We start from the raw sequence: 10,958 nt of genomic DNA on the forward strand, positions 1-10,958 counted from the left end.
CTTTGTTAAAGTTCAGAGTTAGAGAGCTTGTGTCAGGCATATTGATATTGTAGTCTGCCCAATACAGCTGTCTGCTTGTAAGTAGTCCCTTGATGGATTGTGGCATGATTTTTGTGATTTTCCGAGTGAAGAGAGTGCATGTAACGTGGAGTAAATTGTAGGTGTTGGCTTCCCCCTAGTTCTTCTGGGTGACAGAAGTTGAGTGTTTAGTTCGTGTGATCAAAGAAACTTTGGAAGTTTGCTGCATTGCATCTTGAAGATGGAACATTGCAGATGTGTCACATTGGTGGTGAAGGAAGTAAATGTTTAATATTATGGATTAGTGACAATTAAGCAGCTGCTTTATTCTTGATGGTCTCTAGCTCGTTGAGTGAGGGTCCTGACTCCACTTATAGAGTCATAGAGTCATACAGCATGGAAACAGACCCTTCGGTCCAACCACTTCATGCCAACCATAATCCCCATTTAAACTAGTCCCACCTTCCTGTGCTTGGCCCATATCCCTCCCAGCATTTCTCATTTGTGTACTTGTCCAAACATCTTTTAAACATTGTAACTGTACACGCATGCGTCACTTCCTCTGGAATTTCATTCCACACTCAAACCACTCTGGTTAAAAATTGCCCTTGTATATTTTTAAAATCTTTGACCGCCCTCCTTAAAAATATGCACCCTGGTCTTGAAATCCTCCACCCTGGGGAAATGACCATATCTATACCACTGATGATTTTATATACCTCTACAAGGTCACCTGTCAGCCTCCTGCTCTGTTGTTAATGCAGGGGCTGAGGGTCATCATCATCATCACCTTCAGGTGCAGTTGTGGTTGCAGAATTAGGTGTAAAATAGTTAATGCAGAAGTGGATGGCTGTGGTTCATTATCTTCTGGCTGTTTCTTGGAGGTTGGCATAAAAATGATTTCCAGTTTTTTGCGGCTTTGCCCTTTTACTTCTTTCATGAAGAAGCTGTTCAGAAGGTGCCAAGTAAGATTTTGTTCCATGAACTGCTATCTAACTGTGTTCTGCATTGTAATCGTTGTCCTCTCAGAGCTGCATTTGCTTTTCAATTTTCCTCAGAATAGAAGACAAAACAGAAGTAGTAAGATCTTGTGGTGCCGTATCCTGGACTTCGTCTTCTTCATCTCCAGCTTCCACTTCCCCCTCAGTGACAAGTTGTTGTAGATCAGCTCTGGAGAGGTATTCGCAGTGGGACTCAAGCAGCTCTTCAACATCCTTACTCTTTCAGCAGTAACATTGCATGTATTCAGGACAAAGCCCACAAAATGATCATGTGATGCCAGCAGGGAGGCTCTTTCAGTACTAACATTGAACATGCTCAGGACAAAACCTGCAAAACAATCATGTGATGTCAATGCGTACTCCTCCACGCACCAACAGAGTTGTGTTAGAGCCAACTCAAGTTCATGTTCTAGAAATAGCGTTCCCCTATTTGTCTGTCACGTTATAGCCAATTGCATTATAGCAGAACTGACTGTACATACCTGTACCCCTAGGCCTCTCTGTTCTACGATACTACCCAAGGTGCTACTTTTAATTGTATAAGCCTTGCCTTTTTTTGTTTTACCAAAATGCAATGCCTCACATTTGTCCAAATTACACTCCATCTGCCATGTTTTAACCCATGACCCAGTTGATCAAGATCTCTTTGTAATCTTAGATAACCTTCTTCACTGTTCTTGAAACTTTAATTCTGCTTTCTCTCCACAGATACTGCTAAACCTACTGAGTTTCTCCACCAATTTCTGTTTTTGCTTGTTTTAAGTCTCCAGCATTCTAGTTTCTTTGTTTTACTTTATATCCCTGCAGTATTTTTCCCTCTTTCTGGAATTGTGGAATTGTGATTGCTACTTTTTAATCCATTCTAAAATCTAAGAAATTCTGGAACATGGAAACTAATGCATCCATTATCCCTTTAGCCAGCTCTTTTAACACTTTTGTACATAAACTATCAAATTAAAAGATTTAAGGACTTTTAGTTGACTGCTTTCTCCAGTACTTTGTTTAAAATTAATATTATGTCCCTTATGTTTCTAATTCTGAAGATCCCTCTATCTCCAGACTGCTTTGTGTGACTTATGTCATGAAAGCAGATTCAAATTATTTGTTTTAATGTCATTTGTTAATTCCCTATTACAATTTCTTCTTTCCGTACAAGATTCACATTTACATCCATGAATCACATCCTATTCATATATCAATGGAGCTCTTGAAACTAGTTTTTATACCTTTGCTAATTTACTATGATATTATATTTTGTCTCTATTAATCAATGTTTAATATTTCTTGATAAATTCAAAAATTCTATAAGTTATCTGGCTTTATGTAGTTTTTGGCAAAGTGATAAGCTTCTTCCTATACTCTAATAGCATGCTAACCGGAAAGCACACATTTAAGGTAATGGGCAAACCCGGGGTGACAATTGGGATACCATTTTTAGACAATGAATGAATGTGGAATACGTTGATTCAGTAGTAGCTCAAAGAGGGAATGGGATAAACATTGCAAAATTTAGGAAAATATTGAGGAGTGGAACTAACTAGATTGCAGTTCAAAAAAAAAGGTGATGGGCTGAATAGCCTGATTTTATGATTTCAAACTTATATTTCTTCTGCTTCCCATATCTAAATCAGTTTGGACTATTTCTGCATTAAACACAACCCATAATTGTCATTGCATTCAAAAATGTTACATGATATCCTTTTATTACATATATGAGAAATCCTGCCCAAATGAAATTTTAATTTTGTTCAAAACAAACATCAATTTATAAAAGAGAATTTGTATCCAGGCATGTTTAAATATGTTTACAGTTGAATTATTTTCAGCATCCATGTATAACATTTTGCTCTTTCTTTAAATTGACTTGTTTCTAATTGTGACTTTTGTGCTCAGGAAGTAAGGAATGTTGGTGTTTTTCACTTTGGACACCCGACACTAGATTTTAGCATAGGTTTAGGAGGCCTTGATGCTGGGACAAAAAGATCTCCCAAGCCCATGCTTGCTCTTTAAAAAAAAACTTCAAGGTTTGCCATTGTAGATATTATATAAATATAACCTTGGTTGTGTTTCAATGATGAAATTCAGCCCCACTCAGAGCAGCGTAACCTGCGTTGGCAATCATTCAAATTGATTCTCTGTCAGTAGACTTTGTTTTACAGAATGTATGATGCACACCACCTCTAAGTGGTGCAAAGAGTAGAAACTAAGGCAATGTTATTCTCATCTGACAGGAAACAGCTTCTTGATTGAAAGTGACGCTGCAAAATGTAAATTAACATGCTTGTGTGGCCAAAAAAGAGTTTGTTTGATTTTAACATTATCTCCTTTCTTTTCAACATAACTCCCCTTCTCCCACCAAGTAGCTTCTCTCTATTTCCTGCCCCTGTTGATTCCCAATCTTACCATGATGTCTCCATCACACCCAGCCTAAGAGTTTAGCTCTACTTGCAGGCCTCTTATCCCCAAGCCTTCTTCCCCCACACACCCTGCCAATGATTTGTCTTGACACAGGCCTCCTTGCCCTCGGTCACATGGCAGACTCCCCCAATTCCCAGTATAGGCCTTCACTAGCTGCCAGTGCATTACTCCCTCACTCCTCCAGGTTCTGGTGAAGGCTTACCCCTCCTCAACCTAAAGTCTCCTTGCAGTTCTCCCCCTGCTCCCATTGCTGGCTTCCTACAGCTCTAACTGTAGCCTCTTCCACCAATCCTGGTGCACACAACCTCTCTCTCCATCACTGCTGGTGCAGGCCGCCCCTGCATTGTTCCTGATGCAAACTATGCTTCTCCGAATGCATGCCTCCTGCACGTGCCTCTTGTGGTGGTGTTGCTGCCCCCACCACACCCCAATCCCAATTGTCCCTTCTCATATCTTGCTTCCCCAAAACCACTTATCCTTGTCATATGCACTCATTATGACAGAACAGTGCACAAGATGCTGTAACATCACTGGCACATGCGCAGATTCGGCTTGATCTCTGCACAGTCAGAACAAAAAACAAAGAAAATTACAGCACAGGAACAGGCCCATCTGCCCTCCAAGCCTGCACCTCTTGAGTGTCCTGTCATGTCTAATGTCTGACTAATGTCATGGGCCATGCCATGTACCATGTGCATTTTTTGCCTTATGGGTAATTACTCCATCCTTGACATAGAAACACATTAGGCATTTTTGAACTGCAGACATTTCCCTGAAATTCAGTTCATTATGTATTCTAAAATGAGCACAGAGATGAGCTTTAATTCAATAATTTTGAGGTAGAATTTTTATTAATTTTCTTATGCTTTTTACTGTATTATTATTGCAAATAATAATTTTATTGCAGTTACTTGTGTAGTTAAGACTATCATATTAGACATTAAATTATTAATATTAATGTTTTACAATACAAATAGTTCTTTAGTGGTGCTGATCTCAAGTGTTGCTGAAAAAGAAATATTTGTCCCAGTTTTTGTATTGCATTCAGCAGGACATTTGCAAGATCATTAATGTGAAGGGCACATTTTATGTTGTAGGAGACAATGCTGATTGGTTGGCAAGTGGACTTTGTTTGGGAGAAGTGTTGGCATGGAGAATTCATCAGTTAAATTATGACTGTCAGTTAACTGCCAAGTTTTGTTTAAATTTAAATCAGGAAATTGACACTGTTTGGTCAAAGCATTGCACTGAGGCACATTTTACATTGTATGAGCAAATGCTGATTGCTTGGCAAGTGCACTTTGATTAGGAAATGTGTTGGCATTGAGAATGTACCAGTTAAATGATGACCTCCAGTTACATGACAAGATATGCTGAAATTAAAACCAGGCAGTTTGACCCTGATTGGTCAAAGCATTGCACTGAGGCATAAACCAGAGAATGGCTTTTGTCTAATTTGTTAAGTCAAAACAGTGCAATACAGTGTACATGTATGAGCAATACCTTGCCTGTGGTGAACAGCTAAGGGGACTAGCTGTTTGATATGATATGCTAGTCTTTGAGATATATGGCCACCTATATGGCACCATATCATCACTGAAAATCATTTATCTTCTCTTGTATCTTTTACTATGGCCTTGTCTGTTTATTCAGGTGTCTATTGAAAAGTCTTATTATATCACTATAATTGCAAAAAGAAAAACATGCTTTTAAATAGTGCCTTCCATGAACACAGGACACCCCATGGTACTCTAAAGCCAATTAAGTATAGTCACAGTTCCTGATGCAACAGCCAACTTGCCCACAGGAAATGTATATAGAAAGTAGAGTAATGATAATCAAATAATCTGTTTTTGTGCGGGACACCAAGGATAATATCCCGGTTCTTCTTCAAAATTGTGCCAAGGGATTGTTTGCATTCATTTGATCAGGCAAGTGGGATTGAATTTTAATGACTCTTCCACAAAGAATTGTTCTCCTGGTATCTTGGTCAAGTGCAAACATTTCCTTACCTGCCATCACCAAGACAAATATCACATTATTGCTTGTGGAACCTTGTGTGCAAATTGACTGTCACAGTTCTGTACATTACAAAACAACTGCACTTTGGAAGTATTGCACTTCATTACACTGGATGAGGAAATTCTTGTTTTATCTTGCATTGTAATTGGTACAGATAATGAAAATTGGGTTTAGATGATGTGATAAAAGCAGTATTTTAGTTGGTTTTAATTTTATTCAGAAAGTAATTTCAAATTATCAGACATGCTTCTAAGAGTGAAAATTTTGATCATATGGCAAGTATACCAACATGCTGCTTGCAAATCAGTAAGTCAGCCTGTTAGGAACCGTTTCAGAATCTGTTTATAGTATATTCAAATTGTGCTGCCTACTATCCAACTAAAACAAGCAGCCACACTGTATGGTGACTGTCATTTTGGTTAAACTGGATATCAGGCAAGCAGAATGAGAATTGAATTAGTGGAGGTATGAACAGAACTAGTGGTGTACTAGAACTGAGTAGCATCAAGTGGAAACTCAGGTATTTTAGAATGACTGAAAACAAAAAAAGAAACTGGAAAACACAGTAGGTCAGGCAGCATCCATGAAGAGAGCACAACCTAATTTTTTGAGTTTAGCTGACTCTTCATCAGAGCTATATTTTAGACTGATGTCCTCAAGAGGCAGTATGTAGATCTAAATAGGAGGTCAAGGGTACAGCCAGGTAAACTTGCCTGCGGACTCCCCCGAGCCTGTCCATCATCTACAAGGCACAAGTCAGGAGTGTAATGGAGAGAACAGTGCTTAAGAAGCTTGACTCCATCCAGGGCAAAGCAGCCCGCTCGAATGGCACTACATCCAAAAGCATCTACTCCATCCACCACCAATGATTAGTAGCAGCGATGTGTATAAATTCACCAAACATCCTCAGACAGCATCTTCCAACTCACGACCACTTCCAGCTAGCAGGATAAGGGCAGCAGATACAGGGGAACACCACGACTTCCAAGTTCCTGTCCAAGTCACTCACTATCCTGACTTGGAAAGATATTGCCATTCCTTCACAGTTCCTGGGCCAAAATCCTGGAATTCCCTTCCTATTGGTATCATGAGTAAACCCACAGCCGGCGACTGCAGTGGTTCAAGGAGGCAGCTGACCATCGCCTTCTCAAGGGGCAATTACACAGGGGCAATAAATGCTGTCCAGCTGGGGGCGTCCACATTCCACAAATGAATAACAAAAAAAAGGTAACTGTGCAGGAGCAGTAAGCAAAGGTGTTAGAAGTGAATCTTTGGTTAAAATTAGAGAGCGAGGAATGACATGAGGTGGGAGCGATCTTACCTCTCCTGGGCAATGCTGAAGAGCTGTAGGGGGAGATGCTGTGTCCCGTTATATCCAAGGCTCAGAACGGACCAGAGGCTCAGAACGTGGAGAAATGAGCTGGTACACTTTCAGTTAATTACTTTCTGGTAAAGGAGACTGATTTGGCAAATACTAACAATTACTAAATTGTTAAGAGGCTCCTTCCGCTGGTTATTATTACATATAACTTTCTACGACACGATTAACGACAATTTATGTCTCCCGGACAGAGATGAAATGTCAGCCTGCCCAAAAATGCAGCATCCCGCGAACAAAAGTAAGAACCCGGTTTTAGCAAAAGTTTTAGTACAGCTGTTCTCTAAGTCCCCGAAAAAGGGCCATTTAAAACTATACAAAAACCGAAAGAATTGCGGATGTTGTAAATCAGGTAATAAAAAACCGAAGTTGCTGGAAAAGCTCAGCAGGTCTGGAAGCATCTTTGAAGAAAAAAAATCAGAGTTAGCGTTCCGGGTCCGGTGACCCTTCCTCAGTTTTGGGGCTCTTCTTGTTATCCAGTTCTAGGGAGGGTCACCAGAGCCGAAACGTTAACTCTGATTTTTCTTCACAGATGCTGCCAGGCCTGCTGAGCTTTTCCCTCAACTTCTGGTTTTCTTCTAGGTTTAAAACTATTCCTGACGTTAGTTTTGTGTGCGCGAATACGGATGGTATGAAGAATGCAAGGAAGGGAGCTGAACTCATGATGCTGGGTACATGTCTGTACGGCTATTGGATTTATCAACTCATTTTTACATGCACGGTCATCAGCTTGGAGCTAATTTTGTTTTATTTTGAGGATTCTGAGAAAGGCTATCTGTTTCCTTCTGTTTGCTAAGTGTCCAGCATGCATCGACTGCATGATGTGGCGTCCTTTCGAACATTTCACAGCCAAAACTTGCTTATGTAGCGCAGTCGAAAGTGCGGTTTATGTTTGCTTTGGCAGAGTCTTCGAGAGACTCTGGTTGAATGGATGCCCTACAAATATTTCGTTTCGTCGAAAGACCTCCCATGCCCTCCCCGCACCCCAATGAAAAACAGGGTTAAAATTCAACATGGGTTTCAGGTCCTCCTATTCCTGTAAGTACCGAATATAACCCGACTCCCACAATGAACAGCTTGTCGCCTGCTTTGCCCACCTCTCCGTGAGGACAAGGCACATGTCTGAGATTCACTTGAGTGCAAAAGCCACTGCTTTTTGGATAGTACGCTTGCTCTTGACAGCTTTCAGCTTCTGTTTCCCTCCAGCCTCTGCTACCGAGTGCAGGAGTACAAAGTCACATTGGTCTCGCAGTGCCGAGGTCAGGAGAGACTTGTCAGTCTCTGCTTCTCACCTACCTGATTCTCATGCCCAGTTAAAATCAGAGGTACATTGCTTGCAGCTCTGCTCACCGATGCCATTGCGATAATACCGGTTTATAACTTTGAGTGATGTTTTAAGGTCACACCAAAGTGCTTTTTTTCGCACTTTTAAAAAGCCAGTATATTCCCCCATGACTGCACCGGCTTTTAGCAGCAAAATAATGGTTATATACTTGTAGTCCAATGTGGTGCAAGATATGGTACAGCACCAGTATAGACCTGTTGAGTTAAATAGATTGCTTCTGTGTTGTAAAATTCAATGTGTGGTATGATTTTACTGTGGCAAAAATAAAACATCAGTCAATTAAATGCAACATATAAAAACCGAAAGAACTGCGATGCTGTAAATCAGGAACAAAAACAAAGTTGCTGGAAAAGCTCAGCAGGTCTGTCAGAAAATGTGAAGGAAAAAACAGAGTTAACGTTTCGGGTCCGTTGACCCTTCCTCAGAATACAACATATATCAGTATATATATCTGGACTGAATGCTTGCTATCATTTGGTTAATCTAGAAGCTTTCATTTAATATTTAATTTCTGACAGTCAAATTGGAAAAAAATAGAAACTAATAAGTAAATTACAGGTTATTCAGAAACGTTGAATTCGTAAATAGTTTGTATTGACATAATTCTGTTTTGGAAGGCATGCTGTTAGAATACTCTTGTAACTCCTATCCCGCAGAAAAAGCACTACTCAAACCTTTGTGATCTCACCTGGCCTCCACCTTTAGCCTATTTGTTGCTGATATCACCACTTCTAGACCTGAGTATTCCAATATTCTGTATCCTGGAGGGACAACTGATATTTCGCCTTGGGAGCATACAGCCCAATGGCCTGAATATTGACTTCACCAACTTCAAAATCTCTCTACTCCCAAACTGTCCTTCTCCTGATTCACCTATCCCCTCCACCCTTCCCACTGACCAACATAATAACCCCCTACTTGCATCCACCTATCTCCATCCTACCTGTACTTCCCCCAGCCCCACTCTCTTCCCTCTAATTATTTCTAGGCTTCCCTCCCCCTCCCGAGTCCTGGCAAAGTGTATCAGCCCAAAACATTGGCTTCTGCATTCTTGGGATGCTATCTGACCTGCTGTGCTTTTCCAGCTTCACATTTATTGACTCTGTATCCATTTGACAGGCTTTAATCTCTTTAACACACAATATATCCATAATTCTGCTGCCCAGTCATGTCATTCTGACTAATGTTCCACTCACTAACCGAAGTTGGTTCTTAAGTCACCAGAACCTTAAACTTAAAATCTAACTTACGTGTTTTTTTTTTAGTGATAATGGGAACTGCAGATGCTGGAGAATCCAAGATGACAAAGTGTGAACCTGGATGAACACAGCAGGCCAAGCAGCATCTCAGGAGCACAAAAGCTGACGTTTCGGGTCTAGACCCTTCAGCCCGAAATGTCAGCTTTTGTGCTCCTGAGATGCTGCTTGGCCTGCTGTGTTCATCCAGCTTCACACTTTGTTATCTTGTATTTTTTTTTAATTCAGTGGTTGAAAGTTTATTGACCATGTCCAACTGCAGTAGCAATTTGAGCCACTTTTTTGAACGATTGCAGTCTTGGGGTGTATGGACACCCTCAGTTGTGTGAGGAAGGGAGTTCTAGGATTTTGAGCCAGTTCTGGAGAAGAAATGGCAATATAATTCCAAGTCAGAATGATGTCTGAATTGGAGGGGAACTTGCAACTGGTAGTGTTCAAATACATCTGCTGCCCTTTTCCTACTAAGTGTTAAATGCTGCATGTTTGGATGGCGCTGTCAATGGAGCCTTGATTAGTTGTTGCAGTGAATCTTGCAGATGGTACACACTATTGCCACTGTGCATTGCTGGTGAAGGGAATGAATTTTGAAGGTAATGAATAGAGTGAATAGAAATACTGAACTACAGGAGCAACCATCCCAACACCCACAAATGAAGCTGCATTAGAACATTATTCCAATGAGCCACCACACACTGCAGCACAAAGGAACTATGCAGAGCAGAGGAAAATCACCTATACAGCGTATTCAAAAAGAATGGGTACCCTATGAACACAGTCCGCTGATTTCTCAGCAACAAACCCAAACAAACAGACAAAACGGGCTCAGAAACCATAACCACTCTCCCCTACATCAAAGACATTGCCGAAATGACTGCCAGACTACTTGGAACTCTTGGCATCAGGGTAGCCCACAAACCCACCAACACACTAAAACAGCAGCTAATGAACTTAAAAGACCCTATACAGACAACAAATAAAACGAACGTCATCTACAAAATACCTTGCAAGAACTGTGACAAACACTACTTTGGACAAACTGGCAGGAAGCTAGCCACCAGGATACATGAACATCAACTAGCCACAAAATGACATGACCCACTATCACTCGTATCCTTACATACAGATAAGGAAGGACACCACTTTGCTTGGGACAACACATCCATCCTAGGACAAGCCAAACAGAGACATGCACGAGAATTCCTAGAAGCATGGCATTCCAACCGGAACTCCATCAACAAACACATTGATTTGGAGCCAATCTACCATCCCCTGAGAAAAAGAACAGGAAATGACATCACCAACCCAAGGAAACCTAACCAGATAAATAGAAAGCGGGACATAACACCAGCGCTTCGTCGGAGGCTCACTGATGATGTTACCTAGAATGGTGACGAAACATCTGAAAACTAACCTTCCAGCTCAGTGAGCAAACTCACATCCAGAACCTCAACCTGAGCTACAAATCTTCTCAAAACTCGCTAGAGTGCCAATAAAATAGGCTGCATTGTCCTGGATGATGT

Source organism: Stegostoma tigrinum, chromosome 10, assembly GCF_030684315.1.
Source record: "Stegostoma tigrinum isolate sSteTig4 chromosome 10, sSteTig4.hap1, whole genome shotgun sequence".
NCBI classification, from domain to species: Eukaryota; Metazoa; Chordata; class Chondrichthyes; order Orectolobiformes; family Stegostomatidae; genus Stegostoma; species Stegostoma tigrinum.